General features: G+C 44.0%; 1 protein-coding gene across 1 annotated transcript in view; it reads left to right on the top strand.

Moving 5' to 3' along the window:
• The window catches only part of LOC144827032 (E3 ubiquitin-protein ligase TRIM39-like), a 230,620-nt gene that overhangs the window by 141,212 nt on the left and 63,636 nt on the right, over nt 1-25,772 (top strand). The window lies entirely within an intron of this gene.

Below are 25,772 nucleotides of genomic sequence, written 5' to 3' on the forward strand. Positions count from 1 at the left end.
TACTCCTAATCAATAGCAGTCCTCCTGAAATATGTCCACTACAGCTTGCAGGCTAGTACACTGTAATCTCTAGTGCAGTGCATTGTATAGTGCAGTGCAATATCTATAGAAGTGTACTGATGTGCTTTGTAGTACAGTGGGTGTTTGCACTGTGTGCTATCTAGTATAGTATGCAGCCTAGTGCATTGTCTGTTGGACTTTGCCCTCTCTGCAGCATCAACCCGTACATTTTGCCTTCACCTCTCCTATTTTTGCTGAATACATTTTTCTCCTTAGAACTCTATGCCCTTTACTACTGCCAACCAGTGCCAACATGGTTGTGCTCACTCCCTTCAACATGCTAAATTTGCCTCTTACCTATTTGGCATATTTAATTTACCTATAAGTCCCTTGAAGAATGGTATACCATATTTCCGGTGCCTGTAAATTAAATTCAACTACTGGTCCTGCAGCACTTATTGTGTCCTACGCTCAAGTAGCACTTTAAACATGTCCCAGGCCTGCCATTGCAGCCTGTAAGCAGTTTTAAACTGTCAATTTGACTTGGTAATATAACCCCCATGCCAAACCTTATACTCCCATTTAATTGCATATAAGTCATCCATAAGTTAGGCTGTAGGTAATCCATAGGGCAGGGTGCATTGTAATTAAAAGGTTGGACATGTACTTTTAAATTCTACGTGTCCTGTTAGTGAAAATCTCCTACATTTGTTTTTTACTACTGTGAGGCCTAACTGTCCCATAGGATAATATTGGGTTGCCTTATTACATTTAATAGGTGCTAATCTTTGACTGGCAACAGTTAAGCATTTCATGTTTGGTGTCTAGGAAATTGCAACTTACAAGTCTCTTAATGGTAAACTCAGATCTTAAGTTGCAATTTTTAAAATGCCACTTTTTAGAAAGTTGGCATTTACCTGCTATTTGGTGCGCGCAGCCTGTCTTGGGTCACATGACTGGGTGTAGCTCGAAGTTGGACTTCGTTAAATCCTCCAAGACGATCACACAATAGTGGGCTTAAGTGTGCTTGAAAGGACCATCTGCTGGCAGGATGGAGGGGCAGAGTTTGGCACAGCCCCACTTGCTAATGAATAGGCGGTAATCTTGTTTCACACAAAAGGACTTGTCACCACTGCATTTTCCCTACAGCAATCTGACAGCCAGGCCAGGGGAGTGAGGAAATTTCAAGCATTTCAAAGGAAAACCTCCAGAATCTTCAACTTCACAGAAGGCACCAGGTATAAAAATAGGACCCTAGGCCCCACTATTCAGTTCACGTTCTGGACCCGTGGATGGGTTCTCAGAGGACTGCCTGCTGCTGTGGCCTGCTGTGTATTCAACAAGAATGCTTTACGGGATCTGAAAGGACTGCTTTACTGCCTGGAGATTGCCTTCAACCCTTAGAGACCTTCCCTGCTACTTAAGCCCTGCTTCTTCACTCGAACCCATGACTACCAGAGTGACTCCAAGGGCTACTTTGCTTGCCTCCTGTTCAGACCCACAAGGACTTCATAGACTCACACCATTTTGACTCTGCACCTGGACTCAGCCTGACTGAGTCCTGAACCCCCAAGTGGTGAGCTCCAGATCAGGACCCTTGGTTGTGTTGTTAAAGATGCCCAAATTAGCCACAATCCAAGACTTGGGACATTTTTCGCAAAAAGCTGCACTGAGATTCAAGAGAAGAGCGGAACCTACCTGCAATGTTTAGTACACTGTACCATGTAGTACAGTGTATTATCTACAACTGCTCTCTAATGTGTGGGAGCTGGTCCCCAATAGTCTGACCACAAATATTAGATCAATTGGAGATTCCAGGGCTGAACTATTTTGGTAAATATTGGGGTGAACTATCAGTTAGAGACTACACTCCTCACCAGAAATAATGCAATTTAACTGAGTTGAACTGAATAAAATATTAGACGCAGAAAGGACTGAGTTATAGATCAAAAATAAGCAGAAAGGATATTTATTACAAGAAATCAAAAAGGCGGTACAAGAGAGAAAACTATGGATGAATTGTCATAAAGACCCAATAGAATAGTGCAGGTTTAGTGAAATATTACCAAATCTCTAGTTAGGTGTGTCCTAAGCAAAACTTCTAATAGTCAGACTCATGATGATCACCAACGGCAGAACAGGACACTTACAAGGAAAACAGCAAAATAATCCCACGAAACACATGATCCCAGAGGTTTTATAGAATAATCACTCAAATAATTAATATATTCTGCAAAATCAGCCTGGTTATGATCATTGTTAGGGTCACGTTTGGCAACTCAGGTACAACTTAATAATTAACAAGCATTTGCAATGCAATAGGTCTCGCATTAGGAAAGTTTGAGCTATTGGTATTGTAAATGACACATTTTTCATTTATGTGTTGGTTTTGAAAATAACTAAATTAATAGCTTTGTCATTTACAATGTCAATAGTTATAACTTTCGCAAATGTGACACCTATATCATTTGTAATGCAATATGTGTTGTATTTACGTGACTTAGATGTATTGATATTACAAATAATAATGGCTTTTAATTTTTTTAAATATTTAATATTAAATAAAAGTTATTGTAATTTATAATGGGAATAGCTTAAACTTTTGTAAATAACTTTTGTGAATATTATGTTCAGTGTATTTTATTGTGACGAAAATCCAAGCACAGAAGTGAAATATTAACATCTTTTTGTGACATTTGTTATAAAGCTTGAAACATTGATAGAACATATTTGAACCAGTTGTTGAATCATTGCACAGATTGATGCTGTGATAGCGCACAGTGATGATGTTGTGCCCCTGAGTGATGCTGTGGTGCCCCTGAGTGATGCTGTGGTGGTGCGAGAGATAGAGTGAGTGCAATAGATAGATAGAGGGCGGGTGATAGATAGAGGGAGGGTGATAGAGTCAGGGCGGGCGATAGATAGAGGGAGGGCGACAGATAGATAGACAGATAGATAGAGTGAGGGCGATCGATAGATAGAGTGAGGGCGATAGATAGATAGATAGATAGATAGATAGATAGCCATAGAGTGAGGGCAATAGATAGACAGATATAGTGAGGGCGATAGATAGAGTGAGGGCGACAGATAGATAGACAGATAGATAGAGTGAGGGCGATAGATAGATAGATAGATAGATAGATAGATAGATAGATAGATAGATAGATAGCCATAGAGTGAGTGCTATAGATAGACATAGTGAGGGCGATAGATAGATAGATAGAGAGTGATAGTCAGGGCGATAGATAGAGTGAGGGCGATAGATAGAGTGAGGGCGATAGATAGAGTGAGGGCGCTAGATAGAGTGAGGGCAATAGCTAGATAGAGTGAGGGCGATAGATATATGGATAGAGTTATTATGCGGCGTGTAATTATGTGGCACTGAGTGGTATTTGGAGCGTATGTTGCATTGAGTGGAGTGTAATTATGTGGCATGTAATTATGTGGCACTGAGTGGTATTTGGAGTGTTTGTTGCGTTGAGCGCAGTGTAATTATGAAGCATATAATTATGTTGCACTGAAGTATTATGAGGAGTGTATGTTGTATTCAGTAGAGTTTAATTATGTGGTGTGTAATTATGTGGCACAGAGTGGTATTTGGAGTGTATGTTGCATCATAATTTTGTAGAATATAATTATGTGGCACTGAGTGGTATTGTGTGGAGTGTGTGTTGCATTCAGTAGAGTGTAATTATGTGGTGTGTAATTTTGTGCACAGAGTGGTATTTGGAGTGCATGTTGCATTGAGCGCAGTGTAATTATTAAGCATATAATTATGTGGCACTGAGTGGTATTGTGTGGAGTGTGTGTTGCATTCAGTAGAGTGTAATTATGTGGCATGTAATTATGTGGCACTGAGTGGTATTTGGAGTGTATGTTGCATTGAGTGCAGTGTAATTATGTGGCGTGTAACTATGTGGCACTGGGTGGTATTTGGAGTGTATGTTGCATTGAGTGCAGTGTAATTATGTGGCGTGTAATTATGTTTCACTGAGTGTTATTTGTGGTGTATGTTGCATTGAGTGCAGTGTAATTATGTGGTGTGTAATTATGTGGCACTGAGTGTTATTTGGAGTGTATATTGCATTGAGGGTGCAGTGTGTGAGGGTGCAGATTGTGTGAGGTTGCAGAGTGTTTGGCCTAAAGTAGTGTGTGGGCGCAGTGTGTGTTGCCTAAAGAAGTGTGTGTGCGCAGTGTGCGTGGCCTAAAGTAGTGTGTGGGCGCAGTGTGCGTGGCCTAAAGTAGTGTGTGGGCGCAGTGTGTGTGGCCTAAAGTAGTGTGTTGGCGCAGTGTGTGAGCGCAGTGTGTGTGGCCTAAAGTAGTGTGTGGGCGCAGTGTGTGTGGCCTAAAGTAGTGTGTGGGCGCAGTGTACTAAAGTAGTGTGTCGCCTCATTTGTCAGCAGCGAGCGCAGATGCTCTTCGAGGGTGGTGGCGGAGACCTAAAATACAATAGGGAAAGCGTCTCCATGGACATCGATGTTTTACTTACAGATTGTATTCCCAGCCTAACATCATTTTTTTTTTAAACGTTGTAATGTCATTCCCATACATGAGAGCAAAAGGCGAGCCCCAGAGCCTTGACAACTGTAGGTGGAATGGGCGCTACACAAACATCTGATAACAAAGCAGCCAGGTGGTAGCCTGAGGTTGAGCTACAAACAGCAGAAAAGAGAGGATGATGGAGAGATGAAAGAGAGATAGAGACTGCCCGAACAGAGAGTCTGCTGGGGAAAGGCTTGGAGGAGAGAGGGAGAGCAAGAAAGCGGGAAAGAAGAGTAAAGAATCATTGAGAAAGCAAGGGGGGTGAGGCACGGAGAAGGACTTAGAGGAGGAATTGATTTAGGAATGACGGGACAATAGAATAGGGCATCCCCACTCCCCATAGAGTTGGCAGGACAAAGTCGGGCGATAACGGGTTGGGCGCAAAGCGAAGACCTAGAGAGACAACAGTGAGATAAAGAGAGGAAGAGAAACTGGGACTGATAGAGGGCAAGATACGGGGCTTCTGCAGAGGAATAGCAACGAGTGACTTGAGCAGAGAGTGACAGACAGACGCGGATAGAGCAAACCAGGGAGGGACAGTGCAGAGAGATAACAATGGACTGCGCGGATTTTCAATGAGGCCGGGGGAGCGAGAGGGCAAAATCAGACATCAAGAGAGAGGCGAAAAGGAATGAGAGAGATGGGTCTTGGCAGTGAGAACACAATGCAAGAGAGACAGCTAGAGAGGGAGAGAGAAGGGAACAGCTGGAGCGATGGAGAGAAAAGAGCGGCAAAGAAGGGCAACAGCGAGAGAGAGGCGGTAAAAGAAACCCGACAAGGTGCAAATACATCTTTACACTAACGCACCAAATAAATGGCAGACATACACGTGCGATCTGAAGTTCGAAGGTTCGAACCCGAGTGCACCTCCCAGCCTCTCATCCTTTTGAGGTCGGTAAACTTTGCACCATTCAGCTGAGTGATAAAACTTCAAGCTCGCTTTTGAATAGCAATAAATACTAATAAGTGAAACAATATGAGCAGCTCTGGTGAGATTTAGACGAGAGATAGCGTTTGACTGAGAGAGTGTGTGTGAGGGAGAGTGTGAGTGCGAGTGTGTGCGCGAAAATGTGCGTGCGTGTGTGTGTGAGAGAGAGAAAGAGCGGGAGCGAGCGGCAGTGATTTGTGCTCATGCTAATGCCCTTAACATCAGCCGCGGCAGGTACAAAAACATTTACAAAATGGAAACACTCAGAGTGGAACCAAGCTGTATAATAACCCCCATCTTTAGAACAGCGCGTAACTGAAGATAACAAGAAGTGAATATGTGACCGAACAATCGAGAAGTCCTGCTACTCTTTAGTAAATCGCACAGTTTTGCCCATACTTTAGGGAACTCACCTGGCAATATTGAAGCAAGACTCACTCGCAAATACACCTTATCTTTCAAACATTTTTTTTGTGCATTTTTATCGACCACTGTGCGTCGCTGCTCGTGTATGTGGGCTTTGAGAAAGAAGACCATTAGATGTAAGAACCTTGACATAAGAAGGAAGCCTGTGGGGGGCCGGGAGAGCATTCCTTTAAAGTGTGATGCAGGGGGCGGGGGAGTGGATCCCTTTGAAGCACGGCCTCGCAGCCGTGAAAGTGAGACAGCCTGAGGCCGAGCGCACGCTGGGGGAAGCTTCAGATGCCTGTGGGAGGGAGGCTGATGGCTTGGATGTGGACGCACTTTCCGCACGAGTGCACCACACGAACTGTCTGAAATCTGCGATGGTTTCAGAGCCTGGTTTGCCCACTATACTCTCGTCTATTATCCCTTGCGGGATTAATAGGCGAGACCTAAAAACGATGCAGGCATTTAGCACTAACCCATTTCTTAAGGTAAGAGAATTTTTCCATCCCTTCCTCAGCAACTGCACTCTGGAGATGTATTTGCAAATGAAACATTTATTGAACGATGGCTCATAGAACTAACATGTTCAGTGGAATTTACAGTGAATGTCTTTGAAAATGATACTTTGGGTACATTATGGATGCCTCAGTCACAATATACACTGGCTAAAACGATTTTATACAATCCTAATACAGTGACGTGATTCTCTCTCTGCGGAACAAGGGGAGAGATGGCTTTGCAGCGGGACACTGAATGGAAGGGGGAATTAGCAGTAGAAATTGAACCGATCACAAGAAACAGCATCCATTTGAAAATACTATGGCATTCTACACGCAAATGTGACCTAACTATTCATGGCATTACCTAGACTTCTTAATGACTAACGTAACTCGTTCCTTGTGCTACTTCATCAGTTTATCGGTTAAGACTGTATATGTCATTGAAAGTAAAACATCTCAAAAACAATTTTCACACACATTTGCGCATTTTGCTTATTTTGAAAAATGCTTTAAGAAGTGTTATGTTCAGTTTATTACAATATTTAGTAGAACTGTGTTCTGTTTACCACTGGGTGCCATGTAGTGAAGGGTACAGTGTAAAGTAAGGTGCCATCTAGTACAGTGTGTTCCCTAGTGAGGGGTAATGTCTAATCAAGGGTGATATTTAGTACACTGTGCATTCTATTGTAGTGTACAGTGTACTGCCTAGTACATTGTAGCCCCTATGGAGTGGCAGCTGGACCGCTCGTTATTAGCAGACCAACAATGGGTAAGTGAAATGAGGATATTCATAAAGGAGTTTGTCAATTGAACCAGCTTACTGCTCCAGTTTTTTCTGTTTGGGAGGCGTTCAAAGCCACCATTAGGGGACAGATTATTGCCTAAAAGGCATTCCAACATAGAGAACATCATCAAAAGACTGCCAAGCTGCAAGCTGCTGTGGATCGACGTAGTAGGCATTCTTCTGCCTGTACGAATGCTAAACAGAATTTAAGGGATGTTTTCTTATTAAAAGAAATCACCAGCTCCAGAGCTTATCATCAGAAACTATATCAAGAGAGTCAGCAGATTGGAAGGTATTTGGCTTTGTCTACCCGTGTAAAGCAAGACCTGTGAAGTAGAATGCTGTGCTTTTGAAGGATTGCCACTCTGATACACTGCTGCTTTGTTGGACTCCTGCCTTGCTGTGATGCCCTCTTGCCTAGGTGAGAAGGACTTGACCTGCATCATTTGAACCCAGAGTGACACCAGGGCGTGCATGCTTTGCCTCCTGGTTGAAATCTCAGGGACATAAAATACTTTCAACCATCTGGCTCTGACAACTTAACTCAGCAGTCCGTGAATCTGCCCTGCCAAGTGTCTAGTACAGTCAGTGTTGAAATGAAATGAAATGAAATGAAATGAAGAAAATTCTTAATAAAGCGCACTGCGACCATGCGGCTTCCTGGCGCTGTTCTGTTGCAGTGTCTAGTACAGTCAGTGCTCTGGTGCAGTGTCTAGTAAATGAAGTGCTCTGGCTCACTGTCTAGTATAGTGAGTGCTCTACCGCAGTGTCTAGTACAGTGAGTGCTCTAGCGCAGTTTCTAGTAAAGGAAGTGCTCTGGCTCACTGTCTGTCTTGTACAGTATAGTGAGTGCTCTAGCGCAGTGTCTAGTAAAGGGAGTGCTCTGGTGCAGTGTCTAGCACACTGAGTGCTCTAGCACAGTATCTAGTACAGTGAGTGCTCTAGCGCAGTGTCTAGTAAAGGGAGTGCTCTGGTGCAGTGTCTAGCACAGTGAGTGCTCTGGCGCACTTTAGTATAGTGAGTGCTCTAACGCAGTGTCTAGTACAGTGAGTGCTCTACCTCAGTTTCTAGTAAAGGAAGTGCTCTGGCACACTGTCTAGTACAGTCAGTGCTCTAGCGCAGTGTCTAGCACAGGGAGTGTTCTAGTGCAGTGTTGAGCACAGTGAGTGAACTGATGCAGTGTCTAGTACAGTGAGTGCTCCGGCGCAGTGTCTAGTACAGTGAGTGCTCTGTCACAGTGTCTAGCACAGTGAGTGCTCTGGCACAGTGTCTAGCACAGTGAGTGCTCTGGCACAGTGTCTAGTACAGTGAGTGCTCTGGCACAGTGTCTAGCACAGTGAGTGCTCTATCACAGTGACTAGTTCAGTGAGTGCTCTGGCACAGTGTCTAGCACAGTAAGTGCTCTGGTGCAGAGTCTAGTACAGTGAGTGCTCTGGCACAGTGTCTAGCACTGTGAGTGCTTTGACCCAGCCTCTAGTACAGGGAGCGATCTGTTGCAGTGTCTATTACAGTGAGTGAACTGATGCAGTGTCTAGTATAGTGAGTGCTGAGGTGCAGTGTCTATTGCAGTGGGCCTCCAGGACAAAGCTCTCCGTATTACAAGGGCCACTCTTGTTTAGTCTACTATCAGCAGTGTGCTCTAATATACAGTGACTTGACTATTTCAGTGGGCCATCTGGAGCAGGTTACTGTCTAGTAGAGTGGGAGCTGAAGCACATAGTATAGTTGCAGCGACCTGTTCAGTGCAGTCTACACTCTACTGCGATGCACTGTCTGGCACAGTGGTCTGTCCAACAGAGACTTCTGCTTATTGCAGTGGGTGCTCTATCACAGTGTTCTGTCTAGTAAAGGAATCTCTACGATAGCGCTCTGTCTAGTACAGGAGGCTTTCAGTACAGTAGGTGCTCTAGCATAGTGTACAGCAGTGTACACTGCAGAACAGTGAGCTGCCCAATGCAATCCACCATCTAGTACAGTGGGTGCTCTAGCATCATGTACAGCAGAGTGCTCTGCAATACAGTGAGCTGTCCAGTGCAATCCACCATCTAGTACAGTGGGTGCTCTAGCACGGTGTTCCAACTACGGCAAAGGTTGATGCAGCGCAGTGCCCTTTAGTACAGTGTGCTGATCTGTTCCAGTTTCTACAGGATCCCACACACTCCATGTGTTCCATACATTGCCTGGTGGTGTGATGCTCCTGCTGTAGTGTCTTCCCCTCCCTGGGTACCCGTCAATGGCTGCCCCACATACAGAGCTGTAAATCACACGTCTTTATTCCTCTTCATGTACCTGTGAACTCCCACATTCTAAACCAAGCTTTCACTACATTCTATTCTAGAGGTCCCTTTTCAATCATGCAAGACATTACATCTCGCCCTTTGGTAAGTGAAAAATGTAAATTATTATAAAATCATATATATATATATATATATATATATATATATATATATATATATATATATATATATATATATATATATATATATATATAATATACATATATATATATAATATACATATATAATAATCCCTGAAAAGAATACAGGTTTCAGGGACGTTATAGTTAGTCAGACATTTTACTCATACAAAACCAGAGAAATATAGCTGTTATAGTTAGCTGAACTATATATAACTCGTGCCACCGCAATGCGCTACTGATGGCGTCACCTATTACATCAGTGATGACATCATCCAGTGAGTGTGTTTCTAAAATGTTTAAGAATGATATATTTATACACCAAGGTATATTGAAGAATGAATGGGTGTATGAGTGTCTGTATGGATTATTCAGTGGGTAGATGACTGACTGTATAAGTGAGTATTTATATGTGCCTCTGTGAATGTATGGGGGGGTGACATCTGTCTGAATGTCTGTATCAGTTTGTTAGTTAGTGTTTAAGTGGCTGCATGTGTTGGTGAATAGGTACATGAGTATCTATATGGGTAAATGATTGGTTGTCTGAGAGGCTGTGTGGCTGCCTGAGTGTCTTTTTGGGTGGGTGTGGGTGTGTGCGCCTCCCTGCAGGATGTGTGAGCGGGTGATTCACTGGGTGTATGAGTTCATGAGTGTGTGTGCAAGGGGTTGTATGGGTGAGTGAGCATGCGTATGGCTGTGTTGCTGAGAGAATGGATGTCTCAGTGGTATATGGGTGAGTAACTGCATATGTGTAAGTCAGTATGAGTGAGTGTTGGAGTATATAAGTGACTGGAGGTGAGAGTGAGTGATTGTGAAAGCGCTTGTATGGATGAGTGTGTGTTTTTGTCTGTGATTGTATAAGAAAGTAAATATGTATTAGTATCTGTATGAATAAGTGAGGTGGAATGTGTTACTGTATAGGTGAGTAAAGGGCAGTGTGATTGACTCTGGGTGACTAACTGGATGGATGAGTAACTCAATGGGTAAGTGGGGGGTATGAGTAACTGTACGGGTGTACGAGTACATATATCAGAGGCTGTATTGATGACTGACTTTGTTTATGGATGACTGTATGGGTGACTGAGTGGATGTGTGTGTAGACCTATGAATTAGTGAGTAGGTATGTACTAAATGGTATTGGTGTGTCTATGGTTTCGAGAATGGTACTCTGTATTTTAGAGTGGGTATATCAAAGGTTATATTTGGGTTTGAGTATGCACACCAGAGATTAAGTGGATGATGTCATCAGTGATGTCATTTGAGATGTCATCAGTGATGTCACTGATCATGTCATGAGTGATGTACTATGTGACGTCATCAGCAGTGAATTGTGGACGCGAGTTATAGTTAGCTCAGCTAACTATAACAGCTGAATTTTCTGGCTTTGTACGAGTGAAATGTTAGACTAACTTTAACGTCCCTGAAACCTGTGTTTTTTTCTGTGTATTTTGAAGGTTTTTTAAATGCTAATTTCTAACTATAACATCCCTGAAACCTATGGTCTTTACAGGGAATTTCTAAGGTTTTTTAAATGCTAATTTTCTAACTACATCTACATTGGTGAGACATACAGAAAGAGAAAGAAATGTGCAGAAAGAGGCAAGAGAAGTGTAGAGAGAGGCAAAAGAACTGCAGAAAGGAAGAAAGGTGCAGAAAGAAGCAAGAGAGGTGCAGAAAGAAGCAAGAGAGGTGCAGAAAGAAGAGTGTGAGGTGCATAGACAGGAAGAAAGGTATAGAAAGAAGCAAGAGAGGTACAGAAGGAAGCACAAGAGGTGCAGAAAGAAGAGTGAGGTGCAGAGAGAGGAAGAAAGGTAAAGAAAGAGGCAAGAGAGGTGCAGAAAGAAGCAAGAGAGGTGCGGAAAGAAGACAGGTGCTGAAAGAGGCAAGACAGGTGCAGAAATAGGAAGAAAGACAGATAGAAGCAAGAGAAGTGCAGAACGAGGAAGACCAGAAGAAGCAAGAGAGGGGCAGAAAAAGGAAAAAATGTGCAGAAAGAAGCAGGAGAAGTGCAGTAAGAAGCAAGAGAGGTGCAGAAAGAGAAAGAAAGGTGCAGAACAAGGCAAGAGAGGTACAGACATGCAACAGAGGTGAAGAAGGAGGCAAGAGAGGTCGAGAAAGAGAAAGAAAGGTGCAGAAAGAGGCAAGTGAGGGGGTGAAAGAGGCAGGAGAGGTGCAGAAAGAGGCAAGAGAAGTGCATAAAGAAGCAAGAGAACTGCAGAAAGAACAAGAAAGTACAGAAAGAGGTGTAGAGAAAAGCAAGAGAGGTGCAGAAAGAGGCAAGAGAGGTGCAGAAAGAGGCAAGAGCGGTGCAGAAAGAGGCAAGAGAGGTGCAGAAAGTGGCAAGAGAGGTATAGAAAGAGGAAGAAAGGTACAGAAAGATGCAAGTGAGGTGCAGAAAGAGGCATGAGAGGTACAGAAAGAGGCATGAGAGGTACAGAAAGAGGCAAATGAGGTGCTGAAAGAGGCAAGTGAGGTGCAGAAAGAGAAAGAAAGGTGCAGATAGAGGCAAGAGAGGTGCACAAGTAAGCAAGAAAGGTACAGAAAGAGGCAAGAGAGTGCAGAAAGAGGAAGAAAGGTACAAAAAGAGGAAAGCGAGATACTGAAAGCAGAAGTGCAGAAAGAGATGAGTGGTGCAGAAAGAGACATGAGAATTGCAGAAAGAGGCAAGAGAGGTGCAGAATGAGGCAATAGAAGTGCAGGAAGAAGAAAAGAACTGAAGAAAGGTGCAGAAAGAAGCAAGAGAAGGGCAGAAAGAAGCAAAAAAAAGGGCAGAACGAAGCAAGAGAAGTGCAGAAAGAAGAGTGGGAGGTGCAGAAAAAACAAGAGAGATGCAGAAAAAGGCACGAGACATGCAGAAAGAACAAGAACAGGTGCAGAAAGAGGTAAGAGAGGTGCAGAAAGAAGAAAAAAGATACACAAAGAAGAAAGAGAAAAGCAGAAAGAGGCAAGAGAGGCGCAGAAACAAGCAAGAGAGGCTTGCACAATTAACACCCACATTTAACACCCACATTTAGCAATAAGTAACACATGACAATTCCAGCTTTGCAAAGGGCCTTCTACCACACTATAACATGTGTCTCTGCATTTGTGGTAGCAGTTGAGCTGTTTCAGCTAGAAACAAGTTTTTATTTTCAAATCTGCATATTATGCGGCAGATGATGGATTATGTGTCAAATGCGGAAAATGTATAACGCAAAAATCGGCACGGCCAAACAGTCGCATAATTCCAGTGGCCCTCCTCATACTTCTGACTAGGTCCAGAAGTGCTCCGCTGTGGGTAGTTCTTTTTGAGTTTATAGTTTAGCTTCTATGGAAACGAGGAAGACTAAACCTGAGGTTACCACTCTACAACACAGACTACCATACTAGATAATTACTCTCCATAGCACATAATCCCACTCCACATAATTCCTAAACCCTAAATACTGCATACTTTTCATCCACATAATTTCGATGCACAACATGCCACCTAATTCCACTACACACAACGTACATCCACTCCCCTCCACTCCAAAAAACATTACTTCAAAACATTTACATTTATAATGCCAATAGCTCTAACTCTCGCAAATGCAAGACCTATTGCATTGTTGTTTAACTAGTAGTCACATTTGCAGATTGATGGAGCAAGGGGGCTGGGCCCCCAACCAGCGCTCAGGAATTCTGCTGCGTAGAACTTACAGGAGGTACCGGGAGGGCTTCTTGGCCCCCAATGTCCCTCAGGAGTAAAGTGGAATTCATCCCCCAACCAGTAGTGTGCCAGAAGACATGTCTGCAGAGTGGTAGAGAAAGGGGGGCATGGCCTCTGAAGACCTCTTTGCAATCCCACTGTGTGGGACTTATTGGAGGTAACAGGAGGGGTAGTTGGCCCCTAAGAACATCCCTGGGGGCCAACTACCTCTCCTATTACCTCTAGTAAGTCCCACACTTGAGGATTGCTAAGTTCTGATAGCAGGCCACACCCCCTTTGCCCACCACTCTGCAAATGGACTCCCAGGCACGCTCTTGGATGGGGATTTAAGCCCCCATCATTGTGGGGGTCCTTAGGGGCCAACTAGCCTACCTGGTACCTCCAGTAAACCCCACACAGTGGGATTGCTGAGAGGTGGTAACAGGCCATGCCCCATGTCCACCACTCTGCACATGCGCCTCCTGGAGTGCTCTTGGTTGGGGTATGCAGTCCCCTTGCCTCTTCAGGGTCCCTGGGAGCCATCTAGCCCTCCTATTACCTCCAGTAAGCCCCACACAGCTGGATTGCTGATACGTGGTCAGAGGCCACACACCCTTTTTACACCACTCTGCAAATGCACCTCCTGGTGCACTGTTGCTTTGGGGATGATGTGCACTTTAGTCCTGAGGCCCGGGGACTCAAGGGGACCTCATCGCCCCAACAGCAGTGCGCCAAGAGGCGCGTTTGCAGAGTGGTGGGAAACGGGGCATGGCCTCCGACTACCTCTCAGCAATTCCATTGTGTGGGGCTTACTGGAGGTACCTGATGGGCTAGTTGGTCCCTAAGGACCCTCCGCATTAAAGGGGACTTCATTCCCCAACCCAGAGCCTGTCAGGAGGCGCATTTGCACAGTAGTGAAAATAGGTAGGCGGGCGAGCTGCCCACCTCCCCAGGCTGGGGACCCCATCCCCCAGGGGCCCATCATTTTTGTTATTTTTTTTAACAAAGAGAGGGGGGCCCAGCGGCCCACCTCCTGGACTAGTTTTGGCCCCGGGTACCACATTCTTCTGGGGCACGGCCGTTATAAAGTGACTGTGGGGGAGCCTGAAGGCCCCCGCGGTCCTGGCCAGCTCCCTCCGCCTGCAAGGGCTGGCATTGCTTTTTACTTCCAGGGAGCTGCTGAAATGCAGCACCCTGGAGGCTAAAAGCAAAGTGCTCCACTGTGAACAAGTGAGAGCAAAGTTCTCGCACTTGTTCACAGTGAATCACTTGTTTGCTATGGGATGGTGGGAGCATAGCAAACTGCAATTTCCCAGGGGTGGGTACCCCAGGACATTGCTGGAGCCGGCCCTTGGAGGTGGCAGTCCCCAGGGCTAAGGTGGGCTCTACGAGGAGGGCCACTTGGCTCCCCTCCAAACTCTTGAAAGCCCCAGGGAGGTTGTGGTCCCCGGGGCCAGGGACCACAACGACCCCTACATTTAATCAATCTGTGTCCAGGGGAGGTGGTGATCCCCAGGGCAGTGTGGGGGTCTCCAGCCCCACCATTTTAAAAGATAGCCTGGGTATGTGGCAGTCCCTGGGGATTTGTAGGGTGGGATAGTACCCTCACATGCCTTTTTTTAATATTAATAAAGCTCAGAGGAGGTGACGGTCTCTGGGGCTGCGGGGGGCCTGCGTGGCTCCCGCAATTAATAAACATAGCCCCGGGGAGGTGGTGGTCCTCAGGGCTGTATGGGAGGGCAAAATCCCTCACCTTGCCTTTTTTATAAATATGAAAGCCACGGGGAGGTGGCGGTCCCCGTGCTGCGGGGGCCCGCAAGCACTCTCCCTCGAATAATAAACATATCCCCTAGTTTGAAGTGTTGGCAGCCATTCAGATCTCAGGCTCAAGATCTGGAGGGTTTCGCGAATCCACCGCGGCCACAGTTGTATATCTGAGAAATCTTTACATTTCTCAGGACCTACTGAACGGATTTACACCATTTAACAAAAAGAACGCTTTCTGAACCAAGAGCAACCTTTTTGCCAAATTTGGTGTAATTCTGTTCAGCAATTTGGGCTTGAACCTTGTCTAAAGTTTCTTATGGAAATTAACATGGAGAAAATGCATTTTTGGACCCCCATTTTTTCTTGTCCCCTATTGATGAATCACCCGAAACTTTCAAGACAGAAACTGACCTGAACACCCCATTAGTTTTGAAAATTTTGCGAAAATTCTTTGAAACGACACCAAAGATGTTGGCAAATCAAAAAAAGCTTTTCCTATGGAAACTAGGTCCTAACTATAACTACCTACTGGCTAGTACCAGAGGCCATGCTCCCTTTTCTACACCACTCTGGGTTGTGGGATGAAGTCCTCTTTAGTGCTGAGGGTCCTTAGGTACCAACTAGCCTACCAGGTACAGTAAACCCAACCCAGTGGGATTGCTGAGAGGTGGTCGGAGGCCATGCCCTTTTTCCCACCACTCTGCAAACGCGCCTTTTGGCCCCTTGGACTTCATCCCCCAAGCAACAATGCATCAGGAGGTTTGTTTGCAGAGTGGTGTAATATATATATATATATATTTCACGAGAATTCCTGCCGATCCGTGCAGAAATAACGAGCCACACCAGGTATGGAGGTTTAAGTTTTGCAGGTTTATTCAGGCAAACAGGGAAGGCGCGTTTCGATCTCGACTGAGATCTTGGTCACATGACCATCCGAGAATTACCCACGTATTTAAAGAGACAGCGGAATTCACGACGCAGCGTGCATAGAAATAAAATAAATATTTCTAATTCATGTCATTTTAGCACATACAGTGAAAAATGTTGTTTAAATCCTCATAATATCTTAAATAAGAATACAAGGCATGTGACATATATCCTGGCGTTTATCCTGAGCTACGGAGGCGTACTTTAGTGGGAGAAGAAGAACAAGCACTTACCATCTGCTCCTGAGGCTCCTGCCTGCAGTAGGCCCTGAGAACTGTCCCCGACTGCTCTGCGGCCCACGTGGTGAAGAGACCGGGGCGTTGATCTGGACATGCATCCATCCGCGACCGCAACAACAACGGCGGCGGGTTGCGGTGAGGAGCCGGCCAAAGGGTGCCGTTGACTAGAAGGGCCGCTGATAGAGGTGAAGGCCCGGTCCACTTGGCGGTGACCCTTGAGGGGCAATGTGGCAAAGCAGGGTCGGAGGGGGCGCTTGACTCCTGCCCCCTCCCCAAACTCTTTGCCTGGGCATATCCAAGGATTGCCCCCGATATAGGCGGGCGACTCCCGGGGTGCGGCACAGATTTTAGCCTTTTGGTGACTCTCCTTCGGGGAGCCAGCCTCACTGTTTTGAGCCCCGGTGGTCCATCCCGTGGCGCCCAGCATTGATGCCTGGTCCCTGAGTGAGGTGAAGAGGGACAGGGCCACATTGATTAAGTTGGCGGCAGGTGCCCCCCTCTACGGTCCATGTCCATGTCAGACAGTTGTCTCATGGATGTGGCCGGGATGCTTGCAACGTACGCAGGAGCCCACATCCAAGGACGTATTGGCTGCCCTAACGGTTTTGCACGAGTCCCTGATTTGGCATGGTCATGACCTGTATAGAAGAATGGCCGCCATTGCTGTCTCGCCGTCTCCCACAGATGCAGTCTGATCCCATGGGACTGCCAAAGAACCCGCAGCTGTGTTCATGGAGGGAGTCCCAGTTCTGCCCGGGTACCGGGAGCCGCTGGAAGACCCGGTTCCCATGACCGCTCGAGCCGACATGGATCTACAAGTGGATGTCTCTTCGGGACACATGTTCAACTGGCGGCTGGGGATAAAACGCTATTTTACTTATTGGACTGTCCCAGCTATGTCGTGGCGATTGCCGGACTGTGTGACTCTTTTTTCCTGGATGGTACTACTGTGTGTGAACTTTGGGGAGTTCCCGGGGTCGACGACGATATTACCGGATCTTCGCTGCCGATACTTGGATGGGTTTGGATTGCTGTACTTTCCTATGGCTATGCTCCGACCTGACCCGCCCAGATCGTTTGGACCCTCTGGGCTGTTCTGTGAACCGATTAACGAGTGGGCTTCTGGCGGTACCATTGCCAGACAGGGTCAGGGATGATGTGGTTCACAATCTATTGGCTTTATTGTTGACAGACGGTGTGGTGGATATGTTTGACTGGGATTTCATCACTGTTGTGGCCGGGACTCGATGTTCCTCATTATTGTACTACTTCATTTCTGGGATTCTCCTGGGTGTAGGGGTGAGGGGCCGGGCCGGGCGGCAAGATCGAGGGCCCTCCTCCGCTTATCTATTCTTTTTCTCTCTTTTCTCTCTCTTCCTATATTTCGGGTCTCTATTAGGGTGACAGGCACGCTGCTGGGGGGGTAGGCCATGGCCTTCTGCGGGTGTGCAGGGTGGGGGGTTGGGGGGTGGGTGTTTGTTCGGTATTTGTTTCTATGGCCCTTTAGTCTCTCTTCTCTTTTTAGTGTCGTCGTCTTTCATGGTCTCTGCAATCTGTTTAGTTTTGAGGGGTGGGGTTTAGACTCGCTACGTGCCGAGACTGTGCCTGCATTTCTCCTGTTCTGTATATCCTACCCCGCAATATTTCCTTTGTATCTGTACTGTTTAGAGATATCCTGATTCGTGCGCAGTATTGTAGGACTGTGTGCGACTGTGAGACAACCCTTTTTTAGTTCCTTATTTGAAAATGAACCTTTCAAATCCTGATTCACGTTTGTGAACCGGATTACAAGATCTGCCCTGGTATTTTTATGACCCCGGCTTTTGAGCTGCTATAACTTTTCATATTGTTGCTGTACTCTTGCTCTGCTTAGCGGCCGGCCGGGTTGGTTGTAGGCCCATAATTGTAAATGCTTGTACTACTAATAAAGGTTCACCCAAAAAAAAAAAAGAATACAAGGCATGTAAATAAAGTAATGAATGCATTGTTACATTTAAAGCTCTCGAAGTGAAAAAATAATAATAATAATTGTCAAGTACATTTTAATATTTTCACATACAGCGAGGGGCTCAATCGATCTTATGGGCAGTCTCAGGGAATAAAGAAATAATTAATATCCCGTGTTTGTGCACACATTTTGGTGCACACACTTGTGGGTGAATCAAGGTAAAGTACCTTAGTGTACCATAAGGTGAGGTGGTGTAGGTTTGTGAAAAATAGGTGAAGTTGTGATGGTATCAGTGTGGGGTATAGATGAAAAAGTCGCCACATAATGTTGCAGAAGTGAATCTATAGTAGAGACGGCAGTTCAGAAGGAACAGGCTGGTTCTCATGTGCTCTTATGATTAGCATAGTGACTACTCTTCCAACCGGGTCAAGGTCGTGGTCTGTCAAAATAAAAACAAAGCAGATCAGTAACCAGCACGGTTCAGAATTTACAACATATTAATATCAACCTCCCCATCTGTTATCACCTATTGCATATTAAGGTTCCACCCAGTCCTTTAATCCAGGAAAAAAGTTTCAAAATTACTGTCAAATGTCCCTATGTTATTTGTCCCCAAAGAATGGTTGAGTTATACAATGCATTCTGATACATACATAGATTGACATGAAGTATTAGCAAAGTGAGTTAAAAATAACAGTGCAAGCTCTGTTAATAGTCAAACGGAAATTCATTTCTGGTGGTTGAGAAGCAAACTCATGAAATTATAGATGTATATATAATTACTCATCATTATTCATGCCATTGGGGAACTTACTGCCAGCCAGCAGTATCAGTCTAGATTCTAGTCTGCGTAGAGCCTGTACTCTGTTACCTCCCCTTGGGTTTCTGGGTACTGTGGCCAGGCCAAAGTATTTACCCTTCGTCCAGTCCCCCTCATGTGTTTCACTGAAGTGTCTGGCAGTGCTATAACTGAAGTCACAGTTGGTCACCGCTCTCCAATGCTCTAGGATTCTCTTTTTCACATTTTTTTTCCGATTTTTGCGTGGGGAGCGCCTGGTACGCGCACCGGGGAGCGCACCGGGAAGCGCACAACAGAGAAAAAAGAATGCCAGAGTTTAAAAAATGATGGCAATATTTTATAAATGGGAGGTAGTTCTGAAAAGAACTTTTTTATATTCTTTTTGTTGTTTTATATTTTTTTTATTATTTCTCTGAACATTTTTTAAATTTTTTTGTGTTTTTAAACAATTTTATATTTTTGTTTTTTTTTGAGGGAACAAACAAAAAACAGGGAATTTGAAATGGCTCAACAGGAGCAAAAAAAAGAAAAGAATTACTGTTTTCTTTCCTTGCTGCATTTGTGGTTCTCTATAGCAGTATTTACTAAGTTCACCATAGCATAAAGTTTTGCCACACAAAATGCAAAGAAATTGGAGCTTGCTAAATTTTTGTTGAATATTTGGCACCATTTGCCGTTCTTCTGGTCCAGAAAGTGAGGGTACTGAAGAGGAAGTGCTGGATACAGGGGGTGGGTTGTGCCGAAGTTCCCGGACTGCAGCCTGGGACAAATTATTGGGATGCCACCTCTCCATGTGGCGGATCATGGTATAGTTACCAAAAGAATATTTCTTGGAGGGATTGCCCCTGGAGAGAACTTTGTCACAGATGAGACAGGTGACTTTGGGGGCGTTCACCTTTTTTTGGTCATCTGGAAAAGAAAAAAATTGCCAAATGAAGTGCACTTTGACGTGCCTTTGTCTTGGTTCTTCTGGGAGGTAGACCCTTTGATGTTGATCCTCCTCCTCTTCTTCCTCCTCTTCTTCTTGTCCTCCAAAAAACTGTGGTGGTAGACCTTCTTTTCTGGGTAGTGGGGGTGGTGGTGGGGATGCACCAGCTGCAGCAACAAGTGATGCCATTCTTTCCTCCAAAATAGCTCTTGCTCTCTCAATGAAGAAAGTAAGAATGAGGAAAAAAGGAGGGGGCTTTCATTATTTGGAGAAAAAAAATGAAGAGAACCAATGAAAAGTGTTATTTTCAAGTCACATGACCCGATGCGCTTACGTTACGCGCTCCGGCGCGCTTACGTTACGCGCTCCGCGCAGTGCCGCGGAGCGCTTCCGGGTGCATTTACGCAGCGCGTCATAAGACGCATCACGCGGCTACGCGATAGGTCACGCTTATGCGACGCGTCACGATGTTGTTTTCGATCGCGACATTGGCGCTAACGGAACGCTTCCCGGTTCGCGCACCAGGGCGCTTCAAAATAGTACGCTTTCCGGGGTGCTCACAGGGGCGCGCACCGGAAGCGCTCCAAGCCAAAATAAATAAATAAATAAATAAATAATTTTGTTTTTTAAAACAATGAAAAATTGTAAGGACTGATAGCTATGTCTCAAGATATATGCTCCAGTTGTTTTTAAGAAAATTAACTTTTAAAAAATATATATTGGCCTATATTTGGGCTTTATATATGTTAGAGCCCAAATGTAGCCCCAATGTAGCCCAATGTAGCCCAATGTAGCCCAAAGATGGCCACCAGGAACAAAAAAATACAAATGTAGCCCAAATATCAGCCAGATGTAGCGCAACTATAGCCCAATGATAGTATGTACCAGAGTGTTCTAAAGAACAACTGGAGCGGTCTTACTTATAAAGTGAGACTTTTAGTTTGGAATTAGCATTAAAAAAACCTTTGAAATTCACTGAAAAAACCATAGGTTTCACACCAGTTATAGTTAGGAATTAGCATTAAAAAAACCTTTGAAATTCACTGAAAAAAACCATAGGTTTCACACCAGTTATCGTTACCTGGAAATTTTACTGGCATAAAACCAGGGAAATTCCCACGTTATAGTTAGTTGGACTCACTATAACTTGCGCGTGTAATGCACTGCTGATGACATCACATATTACATCACTCATGACATGGTCAGTGACGTCACTCATGACATCACTGATGACACCATCCTTGTGACAGAGAGACTGACCTCCTTTCACTGTAAAGTAACCCTTGAAACAAATATTAAAAAATAGAAACTAACATTTTCAAAAAAGTGGAGATACCTATACCAGTTACAACAACCAATTCAGTAATTCCACCATTTACATACACATCCACTCATTCACCAACAGTTCTATATAGTCAGTCATACATATACTCACTCATCATATGTAGTGAGACACCTATACATCCGTTAACACACCGACAGTCTTCCATAAGTTGCTCACACACATATTCACACATGCAAATAAAATATTGAACATCCATTTTTTTGCATATACAGCTATACACACACTACCACCTTACTTCTAAGGAAACTTACACATACTTACTCTCTTAAACAATCACTTATAGAAACACATACTTATTTAAACAAGAACTCTTTCAATGTCTGACTCTCACATATACTCACTTATATACACCAATACTCACATATACTAGATTAAAACATATGTAGTTACTGATAAAGACACTAGTAAGACAGGCATTCAATTACTAACACATTCATATACACACTCATTCACACATACAGTCCGGCACATATGCTGTCTTCAAAACACATACAAACAGTGAGTCATTCATTGATGCATCTATGTGCTAAGTAACACCCCCACCAAATCATACAGACACTTATACTGATACTAAAAAAAACATCTAATAACCCATATACACACACATGTAGCTACTCACCAACCCATGCAGCCACTTATACACAAAGTGAAACACTGATACAAACATTTAAATATTTAAATATTTAAACAATACTCGCTAATATATGTATTCACTATGATACACTTAATAAGCCAGTAAACCAATCAATTTTTTTTGTTTTTAATTTTTAATTTTTTTTTAATTTAAAAAAAAAAACATCCATTAAGACACTTATTGAAACATTTATTCTTCCATCGAGCTTTACATATACATATATAAAACATATTTATTTTTAGAAAGACACACATTCACTGGATGGTGTCATCAGTGATGTCATGAGTGATGTCACTGACCATGTCATGAGTGATGTAATATGTGATTTCATCAGCAGTGCATTACACGTGCAAGTTATAGTGAGTCCAACTAACTATAACGTAGGTAATATATATATATATATATATATATATATATATATATATATATATAATATATATATATATATATATATAATATATATATAATCTATATATATATAATATATATATATTACCTACTGGTGGTCGCCAGTAGGAAGTTATAGTTAGGAACTACTTACCATAGGAAATCCACAACATTCTATTTGGAATAACTTTGGCGCCGGTGGACGAATCTTCGCGAATTTCTCCAAGAAAATGGCCTGCTCGGTTTCGCTCCTTCCCTGAAAGTTTTGGGGGTGATTCGTCAAGTGGGGGCCGAGAAAAAAAGGGGGGTCCCAAAACGTGTTTTCCCCATGCAATTTCCCATAGGGACCTTTAGCCAGGGCTACAACCCGAACGGCTGAACGGAATTACACCAAATTTGGCAGGAAGGTAGAGTTCGGTTCGCAGATTGTGCTTGTTGTTAAATGGTGTATATCCGTTCAGTAGTTACAAGTAAAATCATAGCGATATCTAGAGACCGAGTTCTACACGCGGACGGAGATCCGTTCAATTGCGAGCTGCATGCTGATTGGCTAACAACTGTCTGTCAACACTCAAAACCAGGAAGTGTTGGTGGCCATCTTGTGCCTCGGTAGAACCAAGTCACAAGAAAACAGTAAAACAAAGTTGAGAAATAAGGAAAGGGGGCAGGGTAGAAACGTTCTGACCCTATAGGCTTGCTCAGGGGGTCGTACATGGATTTTTAGGGTCAATTTTAATGTTTTTTGAAATAAAATATTGCGGCGTGAAGTACCGGGTTTTTAAGAACCCAGCGGTGCCAGGGAACACACCCAAAGACTTCGAGTCCTTCCTGTTTTAGACTACAGAAACACAGAGTCTTCTAGGTGAAGTCAAAGATCAAATGTATTGGCTGCAGCCAGTAACAGGTATCCTAGAAGTACAACACAGTGTATATTCTCAGGAGACTGCTCAATCTTACAAAGCCAGCCTTCTCCTTTTATACAAAATATAATGCTTTAGGCAAACATTCCTTATTTTACAGTTGACCATTCACATATTTTCACTACAAAGAAAAAGCAGAGTCATGATGACAAGCCCATATTTCAGTTTGTCCAGCCCACAAACAATTGCCTGGCAAGGCCCAGTATTTTCATCAGATATCGACGGACCCCCAATAAAAACGGGCACCTCCTCCTCGTAAAGCAAGTCATAAAGAAGGAAACAGGGACAGGTGTGTGTAAGATTAGGCATGGTTTGTGTGTGATGAAAGGTTTATGATATGTTGTGCCTTGATACTAATCTCATTCGGCCACTGGGAAAGGAACTGGCCGAACAGGTTTGGCTTCAGGCAGTGGAGTCAGCTTGCCCAGGTCACAGGGGAGTCAGCAAAGGTGTATGTGTCCTTCAGACTCGTTTTTGGCCTTAGTCATTGGCCTATGTGAGGACAATCACAAAATGGCTGCCGTTCACAAAATGGAACCTGAGGGTTTAGGACGGAAACTCTGATTTCAGGGTGATTTTGTCACCCGAATATGACGAAAATGCTTGTGCATAGTATTCTAATCATTCCCCGTCTGCTGATAACAAAATCGTCATGATACGACGATGTTTATAACGCGGGTCCAGAATTTTCAGTACTACAGACCCTCCTTTTGCCCTTACATAGGCAATAACCTATACTCACGCTAATCTGAGTCCAGGTCTATATTCCTAAAGTCATTAAGATGTTGCTGTAGCATCATCCGATTACTTAGCTCTTCTCTTGATACAGGTTTCCTTACACACGATGTAGCACAGAGGCCACATATTGCAGGAGCACACTGTACACACAGACAGAACAGGAAAAGAATGGTTAAGATCATCCCAATGACTATCAGAATCTTCCATCCCCAGGCGGATATCAGTTCCAAGAACCACCCCATCAATGACCAATCTCCTTTATCCCCGTGAATAGATTCACAGATTTTATGCAGTTTGGAAATGGGTTGATACACTGTTGAAGCGTTGTCTGGGATGAAAACACAGCAACTAGATTGGATCACTTTACATACCCCACCTCGATCTGCTAGTATGACATCTAATGCGACCCTGTTTTGAAGAGTCATAAGGCGATCCGACTGGAGCTCAGCAGTCAAATTACTAAGGGCACCGGCGGTTTCAACTACAGTGGATTCAACCACCCTTGTCAATTGCCTTATGTTCCTGCTGTTAACCATAGGCCCCCAAAACGACAGAAAACCCTTTACGAAATCTCCAAATTCTTGTCCTGTAGTGTCTTCTTTACTGATGACACCTCTAACTATCCTCGTCTTATGGTAATCTGCCGCAGCTGTAAAAGTGGGAGGTAACAGGAAAGAAACAAAACATGTGCCCAAAAAATAAGGGGGCAACCATGTATACGCTTTGTCATAGCAAACAAAGTAGGTACCCTTAGGAGCTAAAAATGCTGGGGAAGACTGGGACATAAATACGTAGGTATCAGTACAGACGCTCTTCCCTAGCTGAGCTCTCGGATTCTTGCCATTACCTTGCAGACATAGGTGACCCTGATGGGGGTACAATCTAAATTGGTGGAGAACTTTTCGCTTGCTGGTTAACACTCAGACTAACTCCATATCCAGTAATATCCCAACCACTATATGGTTGTCTTTCATCCATCAGAATAGTTTCAATGGCATTAGTCCCTTTAACCATGTCGACTATGCCTCTAGAAACAGCACTATTCTTCGGATTATCCTTCGGTGAACGTAAGGGATAAACACTATGGACATAGATAAACATTGTTCTGTAAGCCCAAATCGAACCATTTAAACTAAAAGGCAACACTAAATACGGAATACCCTTATCAGTCGTATGGGGCATTAGACCACAGATCCAACAGTTTGTCGTGTTTCTCTCTAACTGGTGTTGGTGCAAAAGTTGAATAAAGGAATTTTTAGCAAATTCCAATCGTCTAACTACCTCATGTTCAGGCAAAGGATGAAAAGAATGAGAATAAATAGTCGGTGGAGGTGTAGGTTGCACAGTGGGAACAAATGTTGCCTTAAAGGAGTATGTCACATATCAAGTATGAATGTCATCAGGCTCAATAGCATAAATAAACACGGTATTAAAAAACATTTCTTTGAGATTAATTTGCATATTTTCTTTCTAAAGATCATTGTCCGTGCAGGTCTCTCCAACTCGAAGAAATCCATCCTAAAGTAAATATGCTGCTCGCGATGGTAGGGTGTTCTATGCTAAGGAATGCCTCTGTCAACCCAGGGCATCTCCCTTAGGCCAACCAGAACCTTCGACCTAGTGTCTCAGGCTTGCACTCCAAAGACTTTCGGCAACCGCGACCCTACAGCTGAACCCGGATGGCGGTTCGAAAAACAAAAATGAGTAGATCCTCTGTGGAATGTTAACCTGCAATCAGAAAAATCAGAAAAACTTCATTTGTGCTTTATTTGTCCATGACTCTGGGTCGCAAATTATAACGGCTTCTTCCAGGTACTGTCTGGTCTTGGAACAAGAGTTCAGGCTCGGTAGTGTCCAACGACTTGATGGTGGCACAGCTCCTTGCAAAAGAT

This window comes from Lissotriton helveticus, chromosome 4_1, assembly GCF_964261635.1.
Source record: "Lissotriton helveticus chromosome 4_1, aLisHel1.1, whole genome shotgun sequence".
In the NCBI taxonomy this organism is placed as follows: Eukaryota; Metazoa; Chordata; class Amphibia; order Caudata; family Salamandridae; genus Lissotriton; species Lissotriton helveticus.